We start from the raw sequence: 8,428 nt of genomic DNA, 5'->3' as shown, positions 1-8,428 counted from the left end.
TTAACGAGTGGGCCCAGAGATACCTCTCCGACAATCGCAGTGACAAATCCTAATCTCGAAATACGCCAACCCAACAAGTACCTTTGGAGACACCTGTAGAGCACCTTTATAATCACCCAGTTACGTTGTGACGTTTGGTGGCACACAAAGTGTTCCTCCGGTAAACGGGAGTTGCATAATCTCATAGTCATAGGAACATGTATAAGTCATGAAGAAAGCAATAGCAACAAACTAAACGATCAAGTGCTAAGCTAACGGAATGGGTCAAGTCAATCACATCATTCTCCTAATGACGTGACCCCGTTAATCAAATTACAACTCATGTCTATGGTTAGGAAACATAACCATCTTTGATCAACGAGCTAGTCAAGTAGACGCACACTAGTGACACTCTGTTTGTCTATGTATTCACACATGTATTATGTTTCCGGTTAATACGATTCTAGCATGAATAATAAACATTTATCATGAAATAAGGAAATAAATAATAACTTTATTATTGCCTCTAGGGCATATTTCCTTCAGAAGCACCGTCGTCGCCATTGTTTTTGCCAGTTGCAGCTTCCTCGCAGCATGGTCACAACATTTTTTTGCTGACGGTTCCAGCAATCGGCGTCTGGCAGTCTCTCGCTGTTGAAACAAATTACGTTGCCGGTTCCAGCTTTTGTGCATACTGTTTGTAACATCGACGGTGACGGCATCACGACTTTCCACTATTGCTCTGGCCAGTTGCAACTTTCCTGGCGGTCGGTTCCAGCTTTTTATCACCACGGTTGCAGCACCCCTGGTGATCGGTTCCAGCATGCATCGCCACAGTCGCGTGGTAGCCGTCTCCAGCACCGATGGCAGCCTGCAGAGCACGAGCAACGTCCTGGGGCGATATTTTTTGCTACACCCGGAGGCCCTTTTTGTTGTGAGCAGTGATGGATTTTGCTACCACTGATGTACATGGCGGCAGCGAGGCTACGAGGGCGGCGCCGGCAAGGCTACGAGAGGCGGCGACGACGAGGCTATGAGCGGCGGCGGCGAGGCTTTTGAGCGCCGCCCGGCGAGTGGTGGTAGCGGGGGCTCGAGCGAGAAGAGAGCGCAACTGTTGCATGGATCAGTGTCAAAATTTGCATCGACGTAACCCTTTACGACGAACCTTTTGTCACTTCCATAATCGAGAAACATATCCTTATTCCACTAAGGATAATTTTGACCAATGTCCAGTGATCTACTCCTAGATCACTATTGTACTCCTTTGCCAAACTCAGGGCAGGGTATACAATAGGTCTGGTACACAGCATGGCATACTTTATAGAACCTATGGCTGAGGCATAGGGAATGACTTTCATTCTCTCTCTATCTTCTGCCGTGGTCGGGTTTTGAGTTGTACTCAACTTCACACCTTGTAACACAGGCAAGAACTCCTTCTTTGGCTGTTCCATTTTGAACTACTTTAAAATCTTGTCAAGGTATGTACTCATTGAAAAACTTATCAAGCGTCTTGATCTATCTCTATAGATCTTGATGCTCAATATGAAGTTGCTTCACTGAGGTCTTTCTTTGAAAAAAACTCCTTTCAAACATTCCTTTATACTTTGCAGAATAATTCTACATTATCTCCGATCAACAATATGTCTTTCACATATACTTATTAGAAATGTTGTAGTGCTCCCACTCATTTTCTTGTAAATACGGGCTTCACCGCAAGTCTGTATAAAACTATATGCTTTGATCAACTTATCAAAGCGTATATTCCAACTCCAAGATGCTTGCACCAGTCCATAGATGGATCGCTAGAGCTTGCATATTTTGTTAGTACCTTTAGGATTGACAAAACCTTCTGCTTGCATCATATACAACTCTTCTTTAGTAAATCCATTAAGGAATGCAGTTTTTGTTTATCCATTTGCCAGATTTCATAAAATGCGGCAATTGCTAACATGATTCGGACAGACTTAAGCATAGATACGAGTGAGAAACTCTCATCGTAGTCAACACCTTGAACTTGTCGAAAACCTTTTTGCGACAATTCTAGCTTTGTAGATAGTAACACTACTATCAGCGTCCGTCTTCCTCTTGAAGATCCATTTAATCTCAATGGCTCACCAATCATTGGGCAAGTCAATCAAAATCCATACTTTGCTCTCCTACATGGATCTCATCTCAGGTTTCATGTCCTCAAGCCATTTCGCAGAATCTGGGCTCATCATCGCTTCCTCATAGTTCGTAGGCTCGTCATGGTCAAGTAGCATGACCTCCAGAATAGGATTACCGTACCACTCTGGTGCGGATCTCACTTTGGTTTACCTACGAGGTTCGGTAGCAATTTGATCTGAAGTTACATGATCATCATCATTAGCTTCCTCACTAATTGGTGTAGTAGTCACAGGAACATATTTTGTGATGAACTACTTTCCAATAAGGGAGCAGGTACATTTACCTCATCAAGTTCTACTTTCCTCCCACTCACTTCTTTCGAGAAAAACTCCTTTCTAGAAAGGATCCATTCAAAGCAACAAATATATTGCCTTCGGATCTGTGATAGAAGGTGTACCCAACATTTTCTTTTGGGTATCCTATGAAGACGCACTTCTTCGATTTGGGTTAGAGCTTATTAGGTTGAAACTTTTTCACACAAGCATTGCAACCTCAATCTTTAAGAAACGACAGCTTAGGTTTCTTGCCAAACCATAGTTCATATGGTGTCGTCTCAACGGATTTAGATGGTGCCATATTTAACGTGAATGCAGCTGTCTCTAATGCATAACCCCAAAACGATAGTGGTAGATCGGTAAGATACATCATAGATCGCACCATATCTAATAAAGTATGGTCATGACGTTCGGACACATCATTACACTCTGGTGTTCCAGGTGGCGTGAGTAGTGAAACTATTTCACATTATTTTTAACTGAAGGCCAAACTCGTAACTCAAATATTTTACTTCTGCGATTATATCATAGAAACTTTTATTTTGTTACGATGATTCTCCACTTCACTCTAAAATTCTTTGAACTTTTGAAATGTTTCAGACTTGTGTTTCATCAAGTAGATATACTCATATCTGCTCAAATCATCTGTGAAGATCAGAAAATAATGATACCTGCCGCGAGCTTCAATATTTATCGGACCACATACATCAGTATGCATGATTTCCAACAAATCTGTTGCTTGCTGCATTGTTCCGGAGAACGGAGTCTTAGTCATCTTGCCCATGAGGCATGGTTCGCAAGCATCAAGTGATTCATAATCAAGTGATTCCAAAAGTCCATCAGCATGGAGTTTCTTCATGTGCTTTACACCAATATGACCTAAACGACAGTGCCACAAATAAGTTGCACTATCATTATTAACTTTGCATCTTTTGGTTTCAATATTATGAATATGTGTATCACTACGATCGAGATCCAACGAACTATTTTCATTGGGTGTGTAAGCATATAAGGTTTTATTCATGTAAACAGAACAATAATTTATTCTCTTACTTAAATGAATAACCGTATTGCAATAAACATGATCAAATCATATTCATGCTCAACGCAAATACCAAATAACACTTATTTAGGTTCAACACTAATCCCGAAAGTATAGAGAGTGTGCGATGATGATCATATCAATCTTGGAACCACTTCCAGCACACATCGTCACTTCACCCTTAACTAGTCTCTGTTCATTCTGCAACTCCCGTTTCGAGTTACTACTCTTAGCAACTGAACCAGTATCAAATCCCGAGGGGTTGCTACGAACACTAGTAAAATACACATCAATAATCTGTATATCAAATATACCTTTGTTCACTTTGCCATCCTTCTTATCCGCCAAATACTTGGGGCAGTTCCGCTTCTAGTGACCAGTCCCTTTGCAGTAGAAGCACTCAGTCTCAGGCTTAGGTCCAGACTTGGGCTTCTTCACTTGAGCAGCAACTTGCTTGCTGTTCTTCTTGAAGTTCCCTTTCTTCCCTTTGCCCTTTTTGAAACTAGTGGTCTTTGTCAACCATCAACACTTGATGCTTTTCTTGATTTCTACCTTCGTCGATTTCAGCATCACGAAGAGCTTGGGAATTACTTTTGTCATCCCTTGCATATTATAGTTCATCTATAAGTTCTAGTAACTCAGTGATAGTGACTAGAGAACTTTGTCAATTACTCTCTTATCTGGAAGATTAACTCCCACTTGATTCAAGCAATTGTAGTACTCAGACAATCTGAGCACATGCTCACTGGTTGAGATATTCTCCTCCATCTTGTAGGCAAAGTACTGTCAGAGGTCTCATACCTCTCGACACGGGCATGAGTATGAAATACCAATTTCAACTCTTGGTACATCTTATATGCTCCATGGCGTTCAAAACGTCTTTGAAGCCCCGATTCTAAGCCGTTAAGCATGGTGCACTAAACTATCAAGTAGTCATCAAATTGAGTTAGCCAAACATTCATAACGTCTACATCTGCTCCTGCAATAGGTCAGTCACCTAGCGGTGCATCAAGGACATAATTCTTCTATGCAGCAATGAGGATAAACCTTAGATCACGGATCCAGTCCGCATCATTGCTACTATCATCTTTCAACTTAGTTTTCTCTAGGAACACATATAAAACATAGGGAAGCAATAACGCGAGCTATTGATCTACAACATAGATATGCAAATACTATCAGGACTAAGTTCATGATAAATTAAAGTTCAATTAATCATATTACTTAAGAACTCCCACTTAGAAAGACATCCCTCTAATCTTCTAAGTGATCACGTGATCCAAATCAACTAAACCATAACCGATCATCACGTGAAATGGAGTAGTTTTCAATGGTGAACATCACTATGTTGATCATATCTACTATATGATTCACGCTCGACCTTTCGGTCTCAGTGTTCCGAGGCCATATCTGCATATGCTAGGCTCGTCAAGTTTAACCTGAGTATTCTGCGTGTGCAAAACTGGCTTGCACCCGTTGTAGATGGACGTAGAGCTTATCACACCCGATCATCACGTGGTGTCTGGACACGACGAACTTTAGCAGCGGTGCATACTCAGGGAGAACACTTTTATCTTGAAATTTAGTGAGAGATCATCTTATAATGCTACCATCAATCAAAGCAAGATAAGATGCATAAAAGATAAACATCACATGCAATCAATATAAGTGATATGATATGGTCATCATCATCTTGTGCTTGTGATCTCCATCTACGAAGCACCGTCATGATCACCATCGTCACCGGCGCGACACATTGATCTCCATCGTAGCATCGTTGTCGTCTCGTCAATCTTATGCTTCCACGACTATCGCTATCGCTTAGTGATAAAGTAAAGCATTACAGCGCAATTGCATTGCATACAATAAAGCGACAACCATATGGCTCCTGCCAGTTGCCAATAACTCGGTTACAAAACATGATCATCTCATACAATAAAATTTAGCATCATGTCTTGACCATATCACATCACAACATGTCCTGCAAAAACAAGTTAGACGTCCTCTACTGTGTTGTTGCAAGTTTTATGTGGCTGCTATGGGCTTTACCAAGAACCGTTCTTACCTACGCATCAAAACCACAATGATAGTTTGTCAAGTTGGTGCTATTTTAACCTTCGCAAGGACCGGGCGTAGCCACACTCGGTTCAACTCAAGTTGGAGAAACTGACACCCGCCAGCCACCTGTGTGCAAAGCACGTCGGTAGAACTAGTCTCGCGTAAGCGTACGCGTAATGTCGGTCCGGGCCGCTTCATCCAACAATACCGTCGAACCAAAGTATGACATGCTGGTAAGCAGTATGACTTATATCGCCCACAACTCACTTGTGTTCTACTCGTGCATATGACATCTACGCATAAAACCTGGCTCGGATGCCACTGTTGGGGAATGTAGTAATTTCAAAAATTTTCCTACGCACACGCAAGATCATGGTGATGCATAGCAACGAGAGAGGAGAGTGTTGTCTACGTACCCTCGTAGACCGTTCGCGGAAGCGTTATATCAATGCGGTTGATGTAGTCGTACGTCTTCACGTCCGACCGATTCAAGTACCGAAAGCACGACACCTCCGAGTTCTGCACACGTTCGGCTCGGTGACGTCCTCGCCTTCTCGATCCAGCAAGAAGGGCGAAGTAGTAGATGAGTTCCGGCAGCACGACAGCATGGTGACGGTGTTGGTGAAGAACAATCTCCGCAGGGCTTCGCCTAAGCACTACGAAAACTATGACGGAGGATAAACTAGAGGGGACGGGGTTGCCGGCACACGACTTGGTGTTTCTTGATGTGTCTTTGGTGCTAGCCCTACCCCTCTATTTATATGTTGAGCCCTGCGGTCGAAACTTGGAGTAAAAGCCTCCTCAAAGTCGGTTTCACCCGAAAGGCAAGAGTCCTTCTCGGACTCCAGGGCTAGACGCCAGGGTTCCCGGCGTCTACCCCCTAGACGCCAGGGTTCCTGGCGTCTAGCCTCTGGTCTCCGCAAAACTTCCTTTTGCACTTACCAAAAGCCTCGTGGGCTTTCCCCTTTGGCCCAGATAAAGTGTTCTCGTGCCCAAACATTTCGGGAAACATCCGGAACCCCTTCCGGTGAATTCCGGAACCCTTCCGGAGATCAAACACTACTATCCACATATCAATCTTTACTTCCGGACCATTCCGGAGTTCCTCGTCATATCTGTGATCTCATCCAAAACTCCGAACAACATTCGGTCACCAACATACATAACTCATAGTACTATATCGTCAACGAACGTTAAGCGTGCGGACCCTACGGGTTCGAGAACTATGTAGACATGACCGAGACACCTCTCTTGTTAATAACCAATAGCGGGACCTAGATGCCCATATTGGCTCCTACATACTCTACGAAGATCTTTATCGGTCAGACCGCATAACAACATACGTTGTTCCCTTTGTCATCGGTATGTTACTCGCCCGAGATTCGATCGTCGGTATCTCATTACCTAGTTCAATCTCGTTACCGACAAGTCTTTTTACTCGTTCCGTAATACATCATCCCGCAACTAACTCATTTAGTTGCAATGCTTACAAGGCTTATAGTGATGTGCATTAACGAGTGGGCCCAGAGATACCTCTCCGACAATCGCAGTGACAAATCCTAATCTTGAAATACGCCAACCCAACAAGTACCTTTGGAGACACCTGTAGAGCACCTTTATAATCACCCAGTTACGTTGTGACGTTTGGTGGCACACAAAGTGTTCCTCCGGTAAACGGGAGTTGCATAATCTCATAGTCATAGGAACATGTATAAGTCATGAAGAAAGCAATAGCAACAAACTAAATGATCAAGTGCTAAGCTAACGGAATGGGTCAAGTCAATCACATCATTCTCCTAATGATGTGACCCCGTTAATCAAATGACAACTCATGTCTATGGTTAGGAAACATAACCATCTTTGATCAACGAGCTAGTCAAGTAGACGCATACTAGTGACACTCTGTTTGTCTATGTATTCACACATGTATTATGTTTCCGGTTAATACAATTCTAGCATGAATAATAAACATTTATCATGAAATAAGGAAATAAATAATAACTTTATTATTGCCTCTAGGGCATATTTCCTTCAGAAGCACCGTCGTCGCCATTGTTTTTGCCAGTTGCAGCTTCCTCGCAGCATGGTCACAACATTTTTTTGCTGACGGTTCCAGCAATCGGCGTCTGGCAGTCTCTCGCTGTTGAAACAAATTACGTTGTCGGTTCCAGCTTTTGTGCATACTGTTTGTAACATCGACGGTGACGGCATCACGACTTTCCACTACTGCTCTGGCCGGTTGCAACTTTCCTGGCGGTCGGTTCCAGCTTTTTATCACCACGGTTGCAGCACCCCTGGTGATCGGTTCCAGCATGCATTGCCACAGTAGCGTGGTAGCCGTCTCCAGCACCGGCGGCAGCCTGCAGAGCACGAGCGACGTCCTAGGGCGATATTTTTTGCTACACCCGGAGGCCCTTTTTGTTGTGAGCAGTGATGGATTTTGCTACCACTGATGTACATGGCGGCAGCGAGGCTACGAGCGGCGGCGCCGGCAAGGCTACGAGAGGCGGCGACGACGAGGCTATGAGCGGCGGCGGCGAGGCTTTTGAGCGCCGCCCGACGAGTGGTGGTAGCGGGGGCTCGAGCGAGAAGAGAGCGCAACTGTTGCATGGATGGAGCCAGGGACGAGGGCGGCGACCGGCGACGAGGACGGCCGGCGAGGGCGCCGATCGGCGACGGGGGCGCCGCGGGGGTGCTTCAACCTTGGTCGGGGGGCGATGGCGGGGCGTCGGACGTCGCTGTGGGCCGTTGCAATTTTGATCGAAGGAGAACAACCAGGAGGAGGACGAAGCAAGGGGGTCAAATCTGACGACTCTTAATCGTGGTATCGGGCGGCTGGGGCTTGACCGGCCGAATGGTTCGGCCGGTGCGCCAGCGCCTATAAGCGCCCTAATGATAATGGTCATTT

This window comes from Triticum dicoccoides, chromosome 5A, assembly GCF_002162155.2.
Source record: "Triticum dicoccoides isolate Atlit2015 ecotype Zavitan chromosome 5A, WEW_v2.0, whole genome shotgun sequence".
Taxonomy (NCBI): Eukaryota; Viridiplantae; Streptophyta; class Magnoliopsida; order Poales; family Poaceae; genus Triticum; species Triticum dicoccoides.
This window is presented reverse-complemented; position numbering follows the sequence as displayed.